The sequence below is a fragment of the Monodelphis domestica genome, chromosome 3 (genome assembly GCF_027887165.1).
Source record: "Monodelphis domestica isolate mMonDom1 chromosome 3, mMonDom1.pri, whole genome shotgun sequence".
Lineage (NCBI taxonomy): Eukaryota > Metazoa > Chordata > Mammalia > Didelphimorphia > Didelphidae > Monodelphis > Monodelphis domestica.
Genome location: NC_077229.1, coordinates 336,300,030 through 336,322,503, shown reverse-complemented (window position 1 = coordinate 336,322,503; position 22,474 = coordinate 336,300,030). Strand labels below are relative to the sequence as shown.

The 22,474-nt window shown below is 37.6% G+C and overlaps 1 protein-coding gene across 2 annotated transcripts in view; it reads left to right on the top strand.

The window, feature by feature from the left end:
- The first annotated feature begins 11,015 nt into the window (after positions 1 to 11,015).
- IMPA1 (inositol monophosphatase 1) overlaps positions 11,016 to 22,474 on the top strand; it is a 40,358-nt gene continuing 28,899 nt past the window's right edge. Inside the window, exons 1-2 of one of the 2 annotated variants that reach the window (XM_016431456.2) lie at positions 11,190 to 11,272; positions 19,543 to 19,727. The gene's annotated coding sequence lies outside the window, so the exon portion shown is untranslated. Of the gene's footprint in view, positions 11,273 to 19,542; positions 19,728 to 22,474 lie in introns of both variants that reach the window. The other variant, XM_007486902.2, reaches the window with a different exon arrangement.

The following is a 22,474-nucleotide window of genomic DNA, read 5'->3' as shown; positions in this document are numbered from 1 at the left end:
AATTCCTTTGCTCCCTTATACCCTCTGACTCCCAACCCAAAATATCTGAACCAGAGAGGATTATCCTCCTTTTATTATCCCATTGATTTGAGATGGACAAAGAGACACACTTCATCCATCTGTCTTCCAAATCATAAGAACCACCCCCATGCCCTTGGGAAAACCTTCTCCCCAACCCCTAGCCCCAGGGTCAAGTCCTCATTGCTGTAAAAGAATATAAAAACCCCCAAACTGAGGCATTCTGGGAGCAATCTCCCAGGTTGCTCCACTCATCCTGTCTTGCTTGCCAAAAATTCAACATTACTAATAAACCTCTCTTTACTTTTAAGTTAAGTTTCAGAGTCTTGCATTCTTGCAAAAGGTATCCTTCCCAAACCCCAGGGGGTACACTTCTGCACCCCACAACATCTGGAGTTGGTATTGGCATCTAGCACCTTGTCACTACCAGGAATGTCAGTTCCCAGACTCACCAGGATGCAGGCACTGGGCCAGTGGAATCATGCGTTGGCTATGGGGGGTGGAGGGGAGGAAAAGAAAATGATCTTTTTCTTTAATGAATAATGCTTGGAAATGATCAAATAAAATATTATTAAAAAATAAAATAAAATAAAATACTCCTCCCTTTTCCAACTCCAAATAAATAAATAAATAAATAAAAATAATGGAAATTTCTCAAGAATGTCAATCATTATAGCAAAGTCTTGCTAGAAATTTTTAGCTAATTTTTTTATCCAACCAGAATTAGAATAATGGTGACAAAGTATGATAAGTAATACTGATATAGATTGTGTCAACATAGAATCTAGAAACCCCAAACTTATAGGCTAGTAAGATCTTATGAACTCCAAGTTTTAGGACTAGCTTGTAAATTGGAGACTTCAAAGGATGTACTTATTCCTTGTTCCTGTGAGAATCCATCCTGAAGGGAAGCTCAGGCCAGCAGTTTCAGACTGAATAATGGACCCTAGGGTAAATAACAATTCTAGTTTGGTGGGACTAAGCATATGCTAAGTACCCTTTTTGTTTTAGGTAGTCTCCCCTATTGAATCAGAGACCCTTTCCCCAGAAGACCCACACCTGGGCTGGGACCATCCTTTAGTATCCATTGTAAGCAACTTCCTTTAGACTTTTGCCTCTAGCTATGATTCTTTTCCCAGGCTTGATTTTATCCTGTCAGTGTAGTTTTGAACACTCATTTTCTTTGTAGCTATAGCAATGTCAATCATCTTTCCTTGCCTTTGGATTTCCCCAAAATGGTATATAGGTTTCCCAAATTCTTTTGTTCTTTGGAGTTGTCAGTTTAGCTCTAGTGATAGATTGGCTCTCCCAGGGGTCAGTGTCCAGAGCATCCAGAGTTCAATCCTCGGACTCTGTGTGGTTGTTAGCATTGTCAACTAGAAAAAACGCAGAACTATTAAATAGTCAAAATCACTTTTTAATCAAGGGAAAAGGGGTTAGCGCTACTAATGCCACAACAGAGCTATTTCCCAAGACTGTACAGAGTCTGGACGCCCTGGTCACTAGCCCCTGGGAGTGCCACCAACTCAGGATGGACTCTGAGCAACAAAAGAATTTGGGGAGCCTATATACCACTCTAGATGACCTGGGGGGTTTAGGATTAGAGGGACAGTTGATTGACTTTACAATGGTGAGAAACGAAAATGAGAGTTCCAGACAGGAATAATAGTGAGGGACTGGTGCCCTACAATGGACACAAAAGGGAAAGACCCTGGGCAAGTCACTTGACCCCCATTGCCTAGCCCTTACCACTCTTCTGCTATTGACTCCAAGACGGAAGGTAAGGGTTTAAAAAAAAAAAAAGAGTGATTTTCTAACTATTGAATAGTTCTGTGTTTTTTCCCAGTCAACAATAGCATATGTATATTATAATATTATTTAATATATTAAACATTATATTATATATGACATAATTTGTTGTTATGACATTCTATTATGTTAGAAGGAATTTCATATTTTCACTGTCTCATTAGCAGCAGAAGTTTTAGGTCAGAGGAAGGTTTTAATTTGTGTTGTATCTGTAGAGGCAGCAACAGATAACTCTGAATCTGACACTTTAGGAAGAAGAAGGAACAGACAGATCTTGCTTCCGGCTCTTTAAAACCATAACAGGAGGCAGTTAGGAATTCCATTTTGCTTTGGCTTTTGCCAGAGAGGAGTTGGAAGGGACTACTTCAGTTTTCTCTCTATATCAGGAGAAACTGGCAGTGGAGGTTTGAGAGTTGATCTATAATACTGAATACAGAAAGAGGGTTACTGAGAGAGCTAGTTCTCAGAAGTCTGAGGAAGCTGCAGCGGGACAGGCAGTTTGACCATTTTGGAGCTGAGGGAAGAGGAGTTCTGAGCTGTTCAGGTTTGCTCTCTGTCAAGAGATCTCTCTTAACAGTGGGCTTCTTCCAGCTTTTGGTTTTCAGTTAAGGAGGTTGAAAGAAGGACTTATTAATTTAGCTTAAGAAAGTTAGATAGAAGTTAAATCATAGTTTTGTGAGTATAGGTTAGTGTAGGCTTATTTGATAGGCAAGAAAATTCTTAGTATAGGATTGTGATTTTTAGACATAGTATAAGGGTTAAGAAATTTACTATATAAGAAACTATATTCTCCATTTCCCCACCTCCATTTTCTATCCTAACTGTTATGGGGGTCGATGTGTACCCCTGGGGTTTCCCTCTTTCTTCTGGGCGCCAAAACATTATGGGCAGGAAGGATACCTTTGGGGTTTGGGAAGGATACCTTTTGCAAGAATGAAAGACTCCAAAACTTGGCTTAAAAACAAAAAGAGAAATTTATTAATTTAGGAAGTAATGTTGAGAATGGCCAGAAGGATAGCAAGGTGGAACAGCAAGATGGGGAGCAGTTCCTTGGGAGGACAGCATGGATGGAAAGGCTGTCTCCCAGATGACATCAGTTCTGGGGCTTTTATCCTCTTTAGATGCTATGTCCTGGTGTGGACTTGACCTAGAGTATTGGTCCCTCAGGCACTTGGTGGGGTGAGGTGGTCATCTGACTGGGGTCTGCCTGGAGGCATAAAGATTCATCTCATTGTCCATATTAAATCTAGAGGACAAAAGAGGGTAAACATCTCAGGACCCTGGGTGGGGTCATTGGGTGTTTCAAGGTTAAGAGTCTCAAGGATGCAAGGGCAAGGGAATTTCCCTGATAATAGTTCGCCTGGGTTTCTGGGGGTACAGTGCCCATGTCACTAACCTCTCCTGATAATAAATAAGGGTTGTACCAAACTGCTTCAGGTTGCTTATCAACCCCCTATATAATAATTAGTTTTAATATAATAGCTTTAGCTTATATAACAGGTTTAGTTTCAATATAACAATAATATATTAAACATTAATAACTAATTTACCAAACTATTTAACATAATATAAAATATTTTCAAAAATGTCAATCATTATAGCAAGGTCTTACAAGAAATCAATGCTAGCTAATCTTAACCAACAAGAATAAAAAGAATTATATACATAATATGACATAGTATGATATATGCATATATTATAACATGAAATATGTATATTACGATATATATTCTCAAAAATGTCATTCATTATTACAAGGTCTTGCAAGAAATTAATGTTAGCCAATCTATTTATCTAACCAGAATTAGGAGAATGATGACAAAGTATGATATATAATATGATGTATATGTATAGTATATATTATGAAGGAAATATTATATTATAGAATATATTATTATATAATTTAATATTACACATTGTATTACATTTTATATATCACAATATATTAAGTAATATACAATAATATTATTTAATATGATAACAATATATAATAATATATTTTTAAGAATGTCAATCACTATAGCAAGGTCTTATAAGAAATTAATCTTATTTAATCTTTTTATCCAATAATAATTGGAAGAATTACATATAAAATACAGGGTATGGGCACTACACAGCAGTAGCAGCTAATATATTACATGCTACCCATTTCCCAAGTGTCAATGCTACCCATTCCCCACTTCTAACTTGGTTTTATTTTTATTAGATTGGTGATAAAATGGAATAAATTTTACCTAGAAATAATTTTAATGATTAACTTGCTTTATTTTAGATATGGAACTGTCAAATGGCAAGTATGTCTCATTTTTTATACACCAAATGATGATTTTAGACAAAATTTTAAACAATTTTATAGCAACCCTTGACTTTCCAGAACTGTTTTAGAATAATCAGTATAAAATAAAATTAAGTTCATTTTCTGTAAACATGGAATCTAGGAACCCCAAACTTGTGGCCTATAAGCATATGCTAAAGACCCTCTTTGTTTTAGGTAGTCTCCCCTATTGTATCCCAAGAAGAACTACACCTGGGCAGGAACCATCCTTTAGTATCCCTTGTAAACAGCCCCTACTCTTACATCCTAACCTCTAGCTTTGATTCCTTTCCCAAGCTTTTAAAATTTTTTTTATTTTAAAGCCTTACCTTCCGTCTTGGAATCAATACTGTGTATTGGTTCCGAGGCAGAAGAGTGGTAATGTTATGGGGTTCAGATGTGTACCCCTGGGGTTCAGGAAGGATACCTTTTTGCAAGAATACAAGACTCCAAAATTTAGCTTAAAAACAAAAAGAGAAATTTATTAATTTAGGAAAGTAATGTTGAGAATGGCCAGGAGGATAGCAAGGTGGAACAGCAAGATGGAAGGCTGTCTTGCAACAAATGCTGTGTCATAGTGTGGACTCTAGAGTGGTCATCACTCAGGCATTTTGTGGGGTGGGTCGGTCATCTGACTGGGGTCTGCCTGGAGACATAGAGAATGACCCTCCTAAAGATTCCTTACTTTTAGGGAACAGACAGATGTCTCAGATGTAGCCTGATAGGATCGAGGTGTAGCCTGGCGGTGCATCTCTCCATCCATCTTAAATCTAAAGGAGGATCAAAGGAGGACAATCTTGTCAGGGTCCTATAGGGGTCATTGGATGTTTTAGGCTAGGAGTCATGAGGATGTAAGGGAGCAAAGGAATTTCACTGATAATAGTTTGCCTGAGCTTCTGGAGGTACAGTGCCCATGTCAGTAAGGGCTGGGCAATGGGGGTCAAGTGACTTGCCCAGGGTCACACAGCTGGGAAGTGTCTGAGGCCAGATTTGAACCTAGGACCTCCCATCTCTAGGTCTGACACTCAATCCACTGAGCCACCCAGCTGACCCCCCCTTTCCCAAGCTTAATTGTATCCTGTCAGTATAGTTTGAATGCTCCCATTTCCTTTGTAGCTATAGTGATGTCAATCATCTCTCCTTGCCCTTGGATTTCCCAAATGGCATATAGGTTCCCCAAATTCTTTTGTTCCCTGGAGTCCTCATCTAGTGAGGTGGCACTCCCAGGGGTCAGTGACCAGAGTGGCCAGAGTTCAATCCTAGGACTCTGTGCACTCATGTGGTGCGCAGCTCTGTGTCAAGGCCTTCTCTTGCGTTGAACCCCTTTTGCCCTTGATTAAAGAATGATTTTGACTATTTAATAGTTTTGTGTTTTTTTTTCAGTCAATATTTTGGAGGTCCCACAAAGATCCAAAGTCCCAGCTGCCTGAACCTCCCTGCTAACAAGGACCCCAAGACTTGAGGTACCCACACAACCTGTTTGGGGTTGTCAAGAGTCCTGTTAGCAGAGGGGTGGCAAGCGGCTCTTGGAGGAAGGACTTGTGTCTCTTGTATTTGGGAGTGACTCACTCTTTAATTAAGGAATTGTTAAGTGAAAGTCTGTGGAGTACCACATAGTCCAGAGCTGCCAGGGTGCTGCTGGACAAGGGTGACAGCTTGTCTGTGATACCAAAAATTGAGGTGGGAGCAGCTGACAGCCCGAGGAATTATCTAATGATAAGGGCGTTTTTAAGGGTTGGACAGGCAAAGGTTAGAGAAGATGAGATGGCAGAGTCTGGCCCCAACGCATATTGGACAACATTTGGTCTAGTTCAACCTGGCTACAATCTTGGAGCTTAACTAGATTTTGGGTGTGTGTGTTGGTGCCTGTGTGAGTGCAGCAGTGCTATGCTACAGGTGAGGGCAAGGAGAGCAGTTCAGAGGGTGAATGGTTGGCTGAAAGCTTTGAATGGGGAGCTGAGTTGGAGTGAGAGAGCCTGAGTGTTCAATTGAGTGTCTGGGTGACTGCTTTAAGTTGATTAAAATAGAGAAAATTTCCTCATGAATGGAAATGCCACAGTTTAAAGGGTTAAATGGTTATAATTTTTTTTTTTTATGATAGAGCTTCTAATAGAAGCTTAAGAATTTAAGTTCTGGATTCCTTATTCATTTTCTGTGGGCTTTTGCTTATATTGTATGTCTAATGGATTTCTTACACAGAGACTTTGCTAATAACCTCAAATGCTTGTGATTTAAACATTAGTAAATAATGTCTGAAAGTTGTGTTAACAATTAATTCCTTCCAAAAGTTGAAGAGGCAAGACTGGAGCTGGCGATCTGGATATGGGAATATCCAGCAGAAGGCAAAAGGAGGTCCAGAAATTCATAACTTAAAAGTCTAAATCTTTTCTTCCCAAGTTTTGGTATGACTAAAGTGTGAAATACTGTATATTGAGTGCAGTTAATGTTGTTAATGAGATGCATTCTATTCTAGGTATTAACTTTGTTATTTGAGTGCTGTCATTTCACATTTTTGTTTTAGCTGTTATTTGTTCAAGATCAAGGTATTTTTCTGATTAACGTGTGTGAGTTCTGGAGTAAAGAAGGTTCATTTTAGGATGGTCAACTACAGATCTGACTGGTCATTGAATTGTTGTAAATGGATGAGAAATATGAGTAAAAAGGATAAAGAGAAGAGAATAGTATAGGTGTTCTGAATTAAAGGTAAAGTTTTTCCTTAGTAACCCTAAGTTTTGTGTTTGGAGGAAAAATGTTATGGGTTTTAGTTTTTGAAAAAAGTAAAAGGTAAATTTCCAGAGTGCCACCATTACAATAGATAAATTTTTTGTTTTAAAAGACCAGCCAATACTGATAACTAATTTTCCTTTTTAAGTGGAGAGAACCAAAGGGCATTATTTCTGATGATTATTGGCACATGACAGCTAACAGAGAAAGGAATTCCCCACCTGGGAAACTCCTAAGAAATTTCTAGGAATGCCCTGCATTTTACCACCCCAATTCTGGAGTGTGGGTGAAGTGATTAAAACCTATTAAAGTTAAGCTTTACTTCAAGTCATTTCTTAGGAGCCAAAAGGCTGTACAAGATTTTCCTGCAGCCTAGAATCTGAAGAATTCCTGAAGAAGACATCTCTAAGAGAAATCTGAAGGAGCCCCCAAGATACTGAATCTGGATAAGTATTGTTTCTTATCATTTTCTTTCTTTCTTTTTTTTTGAGACAGGTATATTTACATTTATTTATGAATACGCTTATTTTTGGCCCATTCTACTCCTTCCCAATCCACTATTCTTTATTCCCATATCTTTTTTTTTCATTGTATCTTTAGAGTTTTATTCTTTTTTTAAAAACATTATTTTATTTGGTCATTTCCAAACATTATTCATTGGAAACAAAAATCATTTTCTTTTCCTCCTTCCCCCCCCCCCCCCATAGCCGGCGCATAATTCCACTGGGTATCACATGTGTTCTTGACTCGAACCCATTTCCGTGTTGTTGGTATTTGCTCTAGAGTGTTCATTTAGAGTCTCTCCTCAGTCATATCCCCTCCACCCCTTTCTTATCATTTTCATTGATTTTGGAAATATTTCTGTAGCAGACATAAAACTGGCCATTTTATTTTCCCTGAGAATTATATTTACCCTGAGCAAAGTCCCTTTAAGTAGAGATCTTAGAACAGAGCTATTCCCCAAATTTAGTTGAAGTAGGAAAATTAAATAGGAGCATTTTACCTTCTTAAGAGGTTTGAAAGTAACATCTGTTAATTTGAGAATTTGCAGCAAATATTCCAGAGTGCTAGTTTGTCTCAAAGTAGTATCAGAAAAAGTTAAATAATGATGGAGCTTAAAAATAATTGTTAATAACAGAAGATAATTTTAAATCTGGAGCATAGTTAGAGAGAATTGCCATCTAAGGGCGAAATGTAGGAGAAGATAATTGAGAAAAGAAATGCTATGGAGGAAATTGGTTACTAATATAGTCACAAGAGCAAATGGAAGGGCTAAGTTTCTGCCAGTTCTACAGATGACTGCTGATAATTGTCAATTTATAACTGGCATTAATATTCCAAATTACCGGAACTTTTCTCCCTCAGTTTTTAATTTTTTTGATTTTATTTAGTCAATTTAGGACATTATTCCTTGGTTACAAGAATCATATTCTATCCCTCCCTCCCCTACCCCTGCCCTTCCCATAGCCCATGCACAATTCCATGGGGTACTACATGTGTCCTTGATCAGAACCTATTTCTATGTTGTTGATGTTTGCACTAGGATGTTCATTTAGAGTTTAAATCCCCAATCATATCCCCCTCAACCCATGTAATCAAGCAGTTGTTTTTCTTCTGTGTTTCTACTCCCACAGTTCTTCCTCTGGATGTGGATAGTGTTCTTTCTCATAAATCCCTCAGAATTGTCCTGGATCATTGCATTGCTGCTAGAAAAGAAGTCCATTACATTCAATTGTACCACAGTGTGTCAGTCTCTTTTTCCTACCATTCCTGGGTGCACTGGTCTTTGCAATTAGCTTGAATAATCCTGAGATTCAGGGGAGAAATTCATCTCCCTACACCTCTTTGCCATTCTGGCCTGCCCAGTCTCTACAATCTATCCAATATGGGATTCTTTCACATCATGTTCAGAGCCGAATTCTCCCTCACCATGGGAGATTCCAGAAGCATGACAAAAGTAACCTAAATGATGGATAATGATTCTGGGGAGGGGAAGGAACCTTAAAGAGTTGGAGTTGGATTTTTAAGCCTTTTCAGACTGCAATGTTTTATGTACATCTCTGTAGAAAGCCATCACTCCTGCTGTCTGACAGAGTCACAATCTGGGGAAATGGAGACTGCAAAGCAGCCCCCAGAAATAAGGCACCCACTGAACCCCCTTCTCTGTGACTTCTCCCTCTAACTTCCCCTACTAATGGAATTGTTATGATTATTGTTCTCTCTCCAATACAGAGAAATAACATGAGAGCAAATACTTACAGGATTAACACATATATAATTCCCCTCAGATTATTACCTCAAAAAATTATAATCATAGAATTAAAACCTAAATACCAATACCCATTACCCCTCCCTTCTCTCTCAAGCAAAGGCACACTTAAATACCCCACACCCAATGCAGGCAAAGCATGACAGGTAAATTAATCATTCCTTTGAAACACAAGTTATTGACACACTTCGCTGGTTCATAACCAAGCAACCTTGCCAGGTACCTGAATCAAGCACAGAATTATACAACTTGGAAATTGAAGAAAATCCCAATTCTGCTCTGTCTTAAATTACCCTCTAACACTATACCTAGTTACAAAATATTTTGTTACCCGTCTCCTAAGTAATAGTAATTGATTGTGAAAGCTGACCAAAAGTAACAATGATTTCCCTAACTGGTCATTCCTTAGGTCAGGAGGAATTAACCTCTAGATCATCCATGTCATTCATCTCCATCTCTGTTATAGCAACAATGTTTCATTGACGATCTCCTTAGGCTTTGCATCTGTTGTAAGGTTCTATGGAAACATGTATTGTGTGCCAGAAAAGTATGTACTCACTGAACCTATAAAATAAACACAAACCCTGTGCATGGCAGAGCTCTGTGTGATGCCTAACACAGGACTGAGAATACAGTGCCTCTCATCATTTATCTGACTGGACCTCACACTTAGACAGACAGAAGGACCCTCTTCTCTGAGAGGCTGATGACTGGGCTCTCAAAGAATCTTTGTATCAGAATTGGAAAAAAAAGGACTCTTAAATTCAGTGCCTGTATTCTGTCACATATATTATATTTGCTGATTGCTTGTTTCAAGATTTTATTTTGTTTGTTAAATTCTGTTACCCTATGTCACTTTAAGTTACAGTGTTTTGACAATTAGCTATATACGCTGATACATATTCTTTATTTGTACCTCCCCGTATGACTGGATTGTAGAAAATACAGAATGAGTTTGGAAGCAGACTGAAACATCTGACCAGTGATGGTGGGCTTCAAAAATTGTGTAAAATGTATCAACAAGTAGGCATATGAATTAAAGTAGGTAATGGGGTACAGAGGAAAGAATGGATTTAGAATCAGAGGACTTCAATTTGAATTCTTGGCTTTGCCATTTAGTACCTGTGAGACACTGGGCAAGTAAGTTAGCTTTCTTCTAGAAAATAAAAGGTTTGGGTTAGATTACCTTTAACATCTCTTCCAGCTATAAATTTATGATCCTATTAGAAAAGGTGGACAAATCTTGTAACAAATAGGTTAAAAGTCCAAGATCTATTGTTATTCAGTCAAATTTGACTATGAACCCAGTGATTATGGGATTTTCTTAGCAAAGATACCAGAGTAGTTTGCCATTTCCTTCTCTGGTGGATCTGTCTGTCAGGAAATCAAAGGTTAAGGGACTTGTCCAAGGTCACATGGTTAGGAACTGTTAAGAGGCTGGATTTCAACTGATTTTCTTAACTTCAAGCCTAGCACTCTATCCACTACTGCCAGGTATCTGACCTGCAGAAGACATAGGCAGCATTAAATAATTGAATCTTAAATTCTAAACAGAATAGGCCTGAATGACTTTGTCCACTTATCTAAATTTCAAGTTTAATGGGGGTGTAGTGTGGAGGGGAGGGTAATTGGGGAATTGGAAAATAATATTTATATCGTGTTTTTTAGATTTGTAAGGTGTCTTAAAATACAACCTAATTTTAGCCTCACCTTAGAAAGTGTTATAATTCTCTCCATTTCACAGATGAGGTAACTGAGGCTGGCAGCTGTGCAGTGACTTGACCAGGGTCACAAAGCTATAGAGTAAATTTCGGGTGCATTTGAACTGTGGCATTAGGAGAAGAAAGACCAAGAGGAACATAGGGGTGAAAGTGATGGAAGGATGGGAAAGAATGAAAAGGGACAGCAAGGGAGGAGATGAGTGTAGAATAAGCATCATGGGGAGAGGGCAGGCGGGGCTCCCCGCCCAGCCCTAGAAGAAGCACTGCCTCACTTCCAGCCACCCTAGCCCGCCTCAGGCCCTTCGGAAATAAACCAGGAGGAAGGCGGGACTTCCTGTCTTGAGGATGAACGGTTTCCGATTAAGAACAGATTCTAAGAGTATCTGAGAGACCCGGCCAGGAGCTTAAGACTGGAAGGTGAGATTCGGGGCTCCCTCCTTTTTCCCCCATCGCGGAGCTTTCCTCTCACTATCCTCTTCCCCAGGTCGCGTCGGGTGGTGTGAGAACGCCCTTGCTTCCTTCTTACCCTCCCGGGTGGAGTGAGTGGGTGGGTTGGTCCGGGGAGAGGGAGAGAGAGCGCGAGAGGAAGCACGGAGCCTGATGCTGGCGCCTGCGCCCTGGGGCTAGGCGCTTAGAGGAGGACGTGACACCCAGACCCTTATAGAAGTGGGGCTTAGAAGCGCTGACTGTGGGGAGGGAAAAGGAACTCGGAGCGACTAGGCGGGCAGGAGGTGGGGATCGAGATCGGTCAGGCACCCTTCGGGTTGGGGGTGGGGTGGGATGGGGTGGGGTTAAGAGGAAGATTAGACCGCCATAAATCTAGTCAGCACTCCAGCTCTACTCCGACTTTTCCTTTCCGCCCTGCCCCGAGCCTTTGCCCTGGTGGGAAGGAGAAGTAGGGAGGGGAGTGTCAACTCCACACCCTCCACGTGCCGTAGATACCGTGGAAAAAGCCCGTGATTTGGAGTCAGACTATACCTTATGTCAACTTCTTGGTCCGCAACTTTTTTTTGAAACTTGTCTGACATTAGATGAATTCTTTAATTTCTCTGGAAGTCTCAATTTTTTCTGTGCCCTTAAGGTTTTTTTTTTCTTTGTATCATTTGTTTCTTGCATGTAAACATGCAAAGATTACAACAAATGCTTGTTGAATTATTGACTCATCATACTTGAGAAACAGCTGTTTCATTCAACGATATTTTTTGGGCATCCCGATTGTGCAAGTCACAGAATTGATGGCAGTGACCAATGAATACAGAGATAAATGAAAGGCAGATCTGGTGCCAGTAGCAGAATCCTGGTTTTGGAAAGGTATTTTATCTTTCTGATTCTCAGATAAAATGATTTGGACTAAGGACTTGTCCTACTTTAAAGTGTACGAAGCAGGCAATCCCTGCCCTCAAAGAGTTAGTGTAGTGGTAGGGAAAAGAATACATAATATGGTATACAATGTAGCAACTGGATGTTTATAGGCATCTCAGAAAAATGTCCAAAACATTTATTCTCAACTCTTTGACCCCTTCACCATCATTCTTTAGTTTTAAGAGTATTACCATCCAGTCTTCCAGGTTAGTAACCTTTATCTACAGCTCTTCCCCGACTCTCACACTTTATATCCAGAAAGTTTCCAAGTCTTTTTATTGCTACATCCATAACATTTCTCATCTCTTTCCCTTCATTTGCAAGGCATCAAGGTTCTCACCTGGATATAAAAAATTAAAAATTTTTTTATTATAAACTTAATTATAAAAACTGTAAACATTTCAATATGCAGAACAGAGGATTGCATATGAAACTGAACCTCTGTTATATTAACTTGGAAAAACACAGAACCACTAAGATAGAAAAACCAAATATTTATTCAGGTAAGAGACAAGTTGTTAATATTCAGCTGCCACAGAGTCAAGTACTGAAAACCACACCAAGCTAAAGCTTTGGGGCTCTGGGACAGTGTCTCTTGTGAGAATGCACTGCTAAAGATGATTCTCCAAAGAGTAAGAGAACTCAGGAGTCTTATATACCTTTTGGGGGAACAAAAGGCAGGGAAGAATGATTGATAAGCTGTACATTGGATACAAGGAAAGGAGGAGCCCGCTTGACTGACAGGAAGAGGCTGATGCTTTGCCTTAGCTACAAAAAGATGTTTCTAGCCAGGGGTTAAGGTTGATAAACTTTAAAAACTAAACAAGGATACCTAAGGCTTAATTGACTACTAATCTTATCCAAACTGAGATCATTAAGTCCCTCAAAGTCAGTTGTTCAGTTCAGAGGTAGGATCAGTCAGGTCTGGGGTACTTTTCCCCCAAAGCAATTTTCTAAAGGACTAGGGGCAAACTTGAGGTTTCCAGAAATAGATTTGACAGTTACATAGTTTGGTTTTTAAAGTTTATTAGATTTAACACGATAGGAACAAAGTAGTTCTGTCCCCTTCTGAACTAATTGGTGCTCTCTTTGTATTATTTAAGCATGCCAGTAGCACTTTTTTCTTTTCTTTTCTTTCCTTTATTATCCCATACCTCCAACTTTCTATAGTTTTAGAAAATGGGTCATGTGCTGACTTCTGAAGGATGCCCTACCTGAATCTGTTGGTTGTTAGTATTTTGTCCATCCTCAAATTTTCATCTATATACTTACTTATTTTCTTGCTATATTATTCCACTAGCTCCCTATGATCAGGGAATTGTTCATTTTTTTCTTTGCCTCCCTATCACATAATAGTGAATTTCTTCCACATATTGGATACTTAATAAACACTTTCTGGATCATTATTGGAAGTGTCATAGTAAAGGTATAATCAAGTGCTACATAGAAGTTCAGAGGAAAAAAAGGTAATTTCTGGTAATGGGGGATCAAAGAAGGCATTGGTAAGACGTTGTCATTTAAACTGAAGATAGGAGAGGAGAAAATAACATTTTTTTGTCCTGACTTCAAATATGGCTTCACATTTTGTGTGTTACCTACCATTTTAAAGGGAATCATAGTTAAATATTAAAAACATTTTTTTAAAAAACAAAACTTTACTCTTTTAATTCACTTAAAATGTAGCTACTAGAGATTCCTGTTGTATTTTGATTGTGGAATATACTTCCTCAGTACCTAGTCATTATACTTAGACTTCATTTTTACTGGTATTACTTTTTTGTTATGGAGATTTCTTAATGGAAGTATTTACATTATACATCTCAATAGCATCTATGTTTCCTGTGAAAATATATATTTCAAAATATAAAACCAAGAAATAGATCTTGAGTCATGTTACTTGACAATAGTTAATTGACAGTTTCTTGGTAATTTTCTGCCTTGTAGTTTTTCCAAATGTTTTTGGTCATTTTAAAAAAGGTTTCTTTGGTTGAATTCAATCACTCCTAAAAATATTTGTCTTTGATCTCTTTCCTTATTTGAGGACTCACAGATATCCCCTCTTAAATTTTTTTTTTCATATGTAGAAAACCTTCATTATTTTGATCTTTCAACTTGACAAAGCCTACATCATTTTTGGTTAGTTTTAATAAATTAAACCAATTATAATGTTCAATAATAGGGAAGGAACTTTTGTGACCTATGCCACATTTTTCTTTACCTGTAATGAATTGTTTCCTTTGAGGCCATTGCAATAGATAATTGCCCTTTATGGTAATGTGGTAAGGTTTTTCCCCTTTCTCTACTGTCATATTCACAAATAAAGGTTCAATATTTGACATGTCCAAGGTGGAATCATAGTACAAGTAGTCTTTTTCAGATCTCCACTAATAGTACTAAAAATAGCTTTATATTTAATGCTCAGGGAAAGCTCCATCTTTTTTAAACATTTTGGAATCCTCATATGGGAAATCTAGGAGCTAAAAGCTGATCATGATTTTTGGATGACTTATGGTCATGAACAAAGTCATTTAGATCAGCTTTGAGATATTAAATTTTTATCTGAGGATCAAAAAATTTCTTCAAACGGGGAAATCACTTTACTGATTTCTAATATCGTTATAATTTGAATCATGTTATTCAACATTTTGAATTTCTTGTAGTTAAATTTTCTCATAAGTGATGGTTGATTTTAATATTGAACAATATATCTAGATTTGTAGGCAATCCCTAATATACTTGTTAAGTAGAAATAGCAACATATTGAATTATTTTTTTGGTCTCTCCAAATTATAGGAACTACAAAGAACATTTGAGGAGATCCAGATACCCAGCCAGTTAGTAGTTTGATAGCACAACTGAGGTGCCTAAGGCTTATACTGATTATTATTATTATTTTTTAACATTTTTTTATTTGGTCATTTCCAAACATTATTCATTGGACACAAAGATCATTTTCTTCTCCCTCCCCCTCCCCCCATAGCCGATGCACGATTCCATTGGGTATCACATGTGTTCTTTATTCGAACCCATTTCCATGTTGTTGGTATTTGCATTAGAGTGTTCATTTAGTCTCTCCTCAGTCATATCCCCTCAACCCCTGTAGTCAAGCAGTTGCTTTTCTTCAGTGTTTTTACTCCCACAGTTTATCCTCTGCTTGTGGATAGTGTTTTTTTAGATCCCTGCAGATTGTTCAGGGACATTGCATTGACACTAATGGAGAAATCCATCACCTTCAATTGTACCACAATGTATCAGTCTCTGTGTACAATGTTTTCCTGGTTCTGCTCCTTTCGCTCTGCATCACTTCCTGGACGTTGTTCCAGTCTCCATGGAACTTCTCCACTTTATTATTCTTTTTAGCACAGTAGTATTCCATCACCAACATATACCACAATGTGTTCAGCCATTCCCCAATTGAAGGGCATCCCCTCATTTTCCAATTTTTGGCCACCACAAAGAGTGCAGCTATGAATATTCTTGTACAAGTCTTTTTCCTTATTGTCTCTTTGGGGTACAAGCCCAGCAGTGCTATGGCTGGATCAAAGGGCAGACAGTCTTTTATCGCCCTTTGGGCATAGTTCCAAATTGCCCTCCAGAATGGTTGGATCAATTCACAACTCCACCAGCAATGAATCAGTGTCCCTACTTTGCCACATCCCCTCCAGCATTCACTACTTTCCATAGCTGTCATGTTAGCCAATCTGCTAGGTGTGAGGTGATACCTCAGAGTTGTTTTGATTTGCATCTCTCTGATTATAAGAGATGTAGAACACTTTTTCATGTGCTTATTAATAGTTTTGATTTCTTTGGCTGAGAACTGCCTGTTCATGTCCCTTGCCCATTTATCAATTGGAGAATGGCTTGATTTTTTGTACAATTGATTTAGCTCTTTATAAATACGAGTAATTAAACCTTTGTCAGAGGTTTTTTTTTTTTAAAATTTTAAACATTTTATTTGGTCGTTTTCATACACTATTCACTGGAAACAAAGATCATTTTCTTTTCCTCCCCTCCCCCCCTCCCATAGCCCACGCATGATTCCACTGGTTATCACATGTGTTCTTGACTCGAACCCATTTCCCTGTTGTTGGAATTTGCATTAGAGTGTTCATTTAGAGTCTCTCCTCAGTCTTATCCCCTCCAACCCTGTAGTCAAGCAGTTGCTTTTCATCGGTGTTTTTACTCCCACAGTTTATCCTCTGCTTGTGGGTAGTATTTTTTAGATCCCTGCAGATTGTTCAGGGACATTGCATTGATACTAATGGAGAAGTCCATCACCTTCGATTGTACCACAATGTATCAGTCTCTGTGTACAATGTTTTCCTGGCTCTGCTCCTTTCGCTCTGCATCACTTCCTGGACGTTGTTCCAGTCTCCGTGGAATTCCTTCACTTTATTATTCCTTTTTGCACAATAATATTCCATCAGCAACATATACCACAATTTGTTCAGCCATTCCCCAATTGAAGGGCATCCCCTCATTTTCCAATTTTTGGCCACCACAAAGAGTGCAGCTATGAATATTTTTGTACAAGTCTTTCTGTCCATTATCTCTTTGGGGTACAAGCCCAGCAGTGCTATGGCTGGATCAAAGGGCAGACAGTCTTTTATCGCCCTTTGGGCATAGTTCCAAATTGCCCTCCAGAATGGTTGGATCAATTCACAACTCCACCAGCAATGAATTAATGTCCCCACTTTGCCACATCTGTCAGAGGTTTTTATGAAGATTGTTTTCCAATTTGTTGCTTCCCTTCTGATTTTAGTTACATTGGTTTTGTTTGTACAAAAACCTTTTAATTTGATGTAGTCAAAATTATTTATTTTGCATTTTGTGACTCTAAGTCTTGCTTGGTGTTAAAAACTTTCCCTTCCCAAAGGTCTGACATGTATACTATTCTGTGTTCGCCTAATTTTCTTATAGTTTCCTTCTTTATGTTCAAGTCATTCACCCATTTTGAATTTATCTTGGCGTAGGGTGTGAGGTGTTGATCTAAACCTAATCTTTCCCATACTGTCCTCCAATTTTTCCAGCAATTTTCATGAAATAGTGGATTTTTGTCCCAAAAGCTGGGATCTTTGGGTTTGTCATATACTGTCTTCCTGAGGTCGCTTTCCCCCAGTCTATTCCACTGATCCTCCTTTCTGTCTCTTAGCTAGTACCAAATTGTTTTGATGACCGCTGCTTTGTAATATAGTCTGAGATCTGGGACTGCAAGGCCCCTTTCCTTTGTATTTTTTTTCATTATTTCCCTGGATATCTTTGATCCTTTATTCTTCCAAATCAACTTTGTTATCGTTTTTTCTAAATCAGTAAAAAAATTTTTTGGAAGTTCAATGGGTATGGCACTAAATAGATAAATGAGTTTGGGTAGGATGGTCATTTTTATTATATTGGCTCGTCCTACCCATGAGCAGTTAATGTTTTTCCAATTGTTCAAGTCTAGTTTTAGTTGTGTGGAGAGTGTTTTGTAGTTGTGTTCATATAGTTCCTGTGTTTGTCTCAGGAGATAGATTCCTAAGTATTTTATTTTGTCTAAGGTGATTTTGAATGGGATTTCTCTTTCTAGTTCTTGCTGCTGAGCTGTGTTGGAATACTGATTATTTTTAAACCAAAATAGAGTTCATATAGTTTCTTAAATAGATGAGTAAAAAATTGTCCCTGATACTTATAAGTTGGTTCATAACAAAAACCAGTTAAAAGGTTTACATAAGAAATATATTAAGAACTTAAGTCATTCTATATCAACAAAGTACAAAACACTTGAGAAAACAGTAACAATAAGGGTGTACCAGTAATGACACCTGGTATACAACTAATAGGAATCTGCTAAATATTGAGTTTCACTATGTGAACTCTCTACGTCTGAACATCATAACCTTCTTGCCAACTAGCACATTATAATAACAAGTCAATTAATTAGTGATTTTTTATTACTTGCTCCAATTAAACCATACTTTATTTACTTTATTACCACTTCATATTGCATAATTTAGGTAAATATTTACCTGTCATTAAGTAATTGTGATGGATAGAAAAATTTCATTTCTATTTTGGATTCAGTACAAAGAAATTACATATAAAATGCCAAGAAATTTCCATGTGACAAAATATGTGTCTAACAATTAAGTGGTCATCTAGGCTATACTTGAAGCCCTCTGGTGACAGGGTATTTACTATCATGAGGCAGGCTATTTCATTTTGTGGTTATTCTAATTGTTACAATGTTTTTCCTTATGTTAACTTTATATTGACTTTTTGCAACTTTTACCCATTGTTCCTGGTTCTGTACTTTAGATCCAAGATAAAGTTAATCCTTCTGTTTGACAGAACTACAAATACAGGAAGGCATCTAATATGTTTCTCATAAGTCTTACAACCAAATTAAACATTTCATCATCCTTCTGGTCATCTTTACATTTGCCAATTTTCTGAAGACCTTTCTAAAATACAGGAGGTAGAACAAAAAAGAAAGTAGATCTACTTCTTATTTTGTGCCTGTTTTTTATGCCAAATATAATGAACTTTTTGGTTTGGAGAGGACAGAACAAAAATGGCTAATGGAGAATTGATGCCCAGGATAAGTATGTAGGTTTTAGAGAGCCTTGAGATACCCAGATGTAGGTTAATTAGAGCAGATTATAGGGGTATATTAAATTCATTATGCACACTGTATCTCTGTTAATTTAGCCTGTGATAACATTAGCTTTTTGGCAGCTGAGTCACATTGTTGGTTCATTTTGAACTTGTAATCTACAAAATCCTCAGATAATCTTTTTCCACACATACTGTTATCCTGTCACACCACCCCAGTCTTACATTTGTGCAAATGATTTTTTTAAATCCAAGTATAGGATTTTATGCACATCTATATTAAATTTCATTTTGTTGGTCTTAATCTAGTAAACATGCCTTTTTTCCAGTCCTGGCTTGGGATGTTAGTTATCCTTCACAGTTTTGTGTCATTTGCCAATTTTTAAGCATGCCATCTTTGCCTTCATAACTATTACTGATAAAAATGTTGAACATCACAGGACTAAAGAAAGACCCTTGGGAGCACCCAGTGTTATAAGCTTTTACCTATTAGTAGTTATTCTTTGGGTCAGGTCATATAAAACCATTTCTGAATTTGTCAGTACTATAGTCCAACTTGTATTTCCTCTTGTCCAAAGGATAGTATGATAGACTTTATATACAGAAATTTTACCAAGACATTGTCAGTGTCTTATATCATGCCTCTGAACTAACAGTTTAATAATCCTGTTCAAAAAGGAATTGGGGTTAGTTTGGCAGAAGTTGTTTTTAATGAACTCATGCTGCTTCTACAGGGAAAGTCAGTCCAGGAGGGATGTGAATCTCCCAAGAGTGAAATTCCGAAGACACAAATGCAAACAATTCTTATGAGAAAGAAAAAACAGGAATTATCTGGAGAGATTGATGTGGATGCACAGGGAACTCAACCAACCAACTTATATTTTAAAAAGATTTGTACAGAAGATGGAAGCAAGGGCAGGTAATAGAGGATTGTTACAAAATAAGGGAATATTACTGTAAAAATTGTGTCAGAAATGCTAGATCTCAGAATAAGCTGAGGATACCATGGAAAAAAAAGTTTTTAAAAAATACAAATTTTTAGCTATATTGGTGAAAAGTAGATCAAGAAATGAAGTAGATTGCTTTTAGGTATAGATGGCCCAATAGAGAAGGTAGAGCTACTTCTTATTTTTCTTCTGTTTTCTCTGCTAAGAACTTTGGATTGAAGAGGAAAGAACAAAAAAGGCTAATGGGGAATTGATGTCCAAGATAAATAAGTGGATATTAAGAGACCCTAGATACCCTTGCTGAATTTAGATCACCTTGTCCGAATAAACTGTGTCCTTTGGTACAGAAAGAAATGATTGCTGAACTGATCAATGATATTTGAAAGATGGAAAATAGAGGTACCAAAGAATTGGAAAAAGACAAATGACATGATTTTCAAAAAAGGAAAAAAAAACATAGTCTGTAAAGTATAGGGAAGTAAGCTTGACTTACCTCACCCTTACCCCACTTCTCACCTTTTACTTAGGAATAATAATTGCATCTTCTCTGAATTGAGGCCTGGAGCATGCCTACAATCATTGATGTGAAGAACAAGGCTATCTTTTTCCTTCAGAATTTTTGTGATTTTAAAATCTAGACTGCCTAGGTGAAAATTTCTCCTGTACCACTCCCCAAACCCACTTACCCATTTTTGTCTATCCTATCTCTTCAAATTCCTTTCTGAGTTTTTCCTTTTTCATTCTTGTACCTTCTTGGAAATCTTAGTGTATTGCTGACCATCCACTCTTTATATTAAACATCTTCCTGAATTCTATCTTCCTAGAATCACCATTCAGAAGACAGTTTTTTTAACCAATCTCTGTAGTAACTGGTTATATTTTCTCTTGTGCCACTTGATGTATTGGACCAGGAGAAGGTAGAGACATACTTCTTGCTCCCTATTGCCTCTTCCAGTTTCCCTTAACTACTACCACTTCTTAACTTGACCTTCATATAGTTCATTCCCCATAACCTGATTGCTTTTCTCTAGAAACCATAGACCATCTCATTTCTTAAGGAGTTTGATACCCAGCTCATAGTCTTCCTCTGCTCATTTCTTTGGAGTCAACTTATCCTTACCCATACATGTTGATATCTCTTCAGAAACACTTGCTTCCTAGTTCAAAAACATCTTTAACTCTCTTGATTTATTTGCACATTTCCCTCCGCTTTAGATACCCACACCAGCATCCTACATACCCTTGATTTAATCATCTGTGTACCACTTCCACAATCCATAACTTTGAAATCCTTTTCTCTCATCATAATCTATCCTGCCATTTCTCTCTGCTTACCAGACCCATATCTCATGATAACTTCTAGTCATTTCACATTCCCCTGATTTCCAAGGCTATCACTCATTCTTAGGGTTTTCTTCCCCTCTTTGAAATCTTGATTCTATCAAATCTGGCCTCAGACACTTCCCAGCTGTTTGACCCTGGGCAAGTCACTTAACCCCCCATTGCCTAGCCCTTACTGCTCTTCTGCCTTGGCGCCAATACACAGTATTGACTCCAAGATGGAAGGTAAGAGTTTAAAAAAAAAAAGAAAGAAATCTTGATTCTACAGTTCAACTTTATGTCATTTTACACTTGCCATTTGGTCTTACCATCTTTTGGCCTTTTCCAAACCCCAACCTTGGATTATTAGTTCTGCCTTTGCTTTTTTTGCTTCTACTTGGGTACTGCTATTTGTAGCTAGAAGAAGATGTATCAACCATCCTGAGCAGGTTTTCTATGAATTTATTTTGCTTCAGACATTTAACATTTGTAGTCGTGTGACTCTGGGCTTAATCTCTCTTGGTTTTCATTTCATTATCTTTAAAATGGGGATAATAATAGTTACCTCACAGAGTTGTTATAAGGATTAAGTGAAATTATATATACACACACACACATAATTGTATATATACTTAATGAATATTAAAGAGCTTTGTTAGGTTGTGATGTTAACAGGGAGGAATCAGATTTGAGAAATGTGGGAGTTGAAACAAGATTTGGCAACTCATTGGATATATAAGGTGAAGTAGAATGAGTAATCAAGGATAATATACCCAGGTTATAAATCTAGGAAACTGGAAAATGGTAATGCATTTTTTAGAAAGAAAGAAATTTAGAGGAAGGGGTGAGTTTTGAGAGAATGATAATCTTTTCTGTTTGAACACATCAGTTCTTTTGGACATCCATTTTGAAGTGTCTAATAGGTATTTTTGTTGCAGGAATGAAGCTCAGGAGAGTTGTATATTGTACTGGATATATAGATCTGTGTGATATCTCCATAGAGTTTCTCTACTTCCACCCTCTTGAAGTAGAAGCTTGATATAGATAGAGGATATTTCTGTATCCTATACCTATCCTCTATACCTGACAATCTGTTGAGTATATTATAGTAAGGATTTCTTTATGGTTTGGGTTAGAAAAAATGGCTGCTGAAATTAATTCCATCTCTAAAGTTCTGTGATATTCTCGTCACTATTTCTCTTCCTAAATACTTAAAAACTATCCTTTTAATAACATACTAAGTTTTGATAAGAATCAAAGCCAAGCGCACTGACTAATAGATTGCAGACTCATCCCAATTTCCCCAAAGTTCTAGGTAGAAGAAAAGGCTTCAGCAAAGGGGCAGAAACAAAGCAATATAAGTTTCTTCAGCTAGTGAAATATCCAGTTTGGTTAAAAT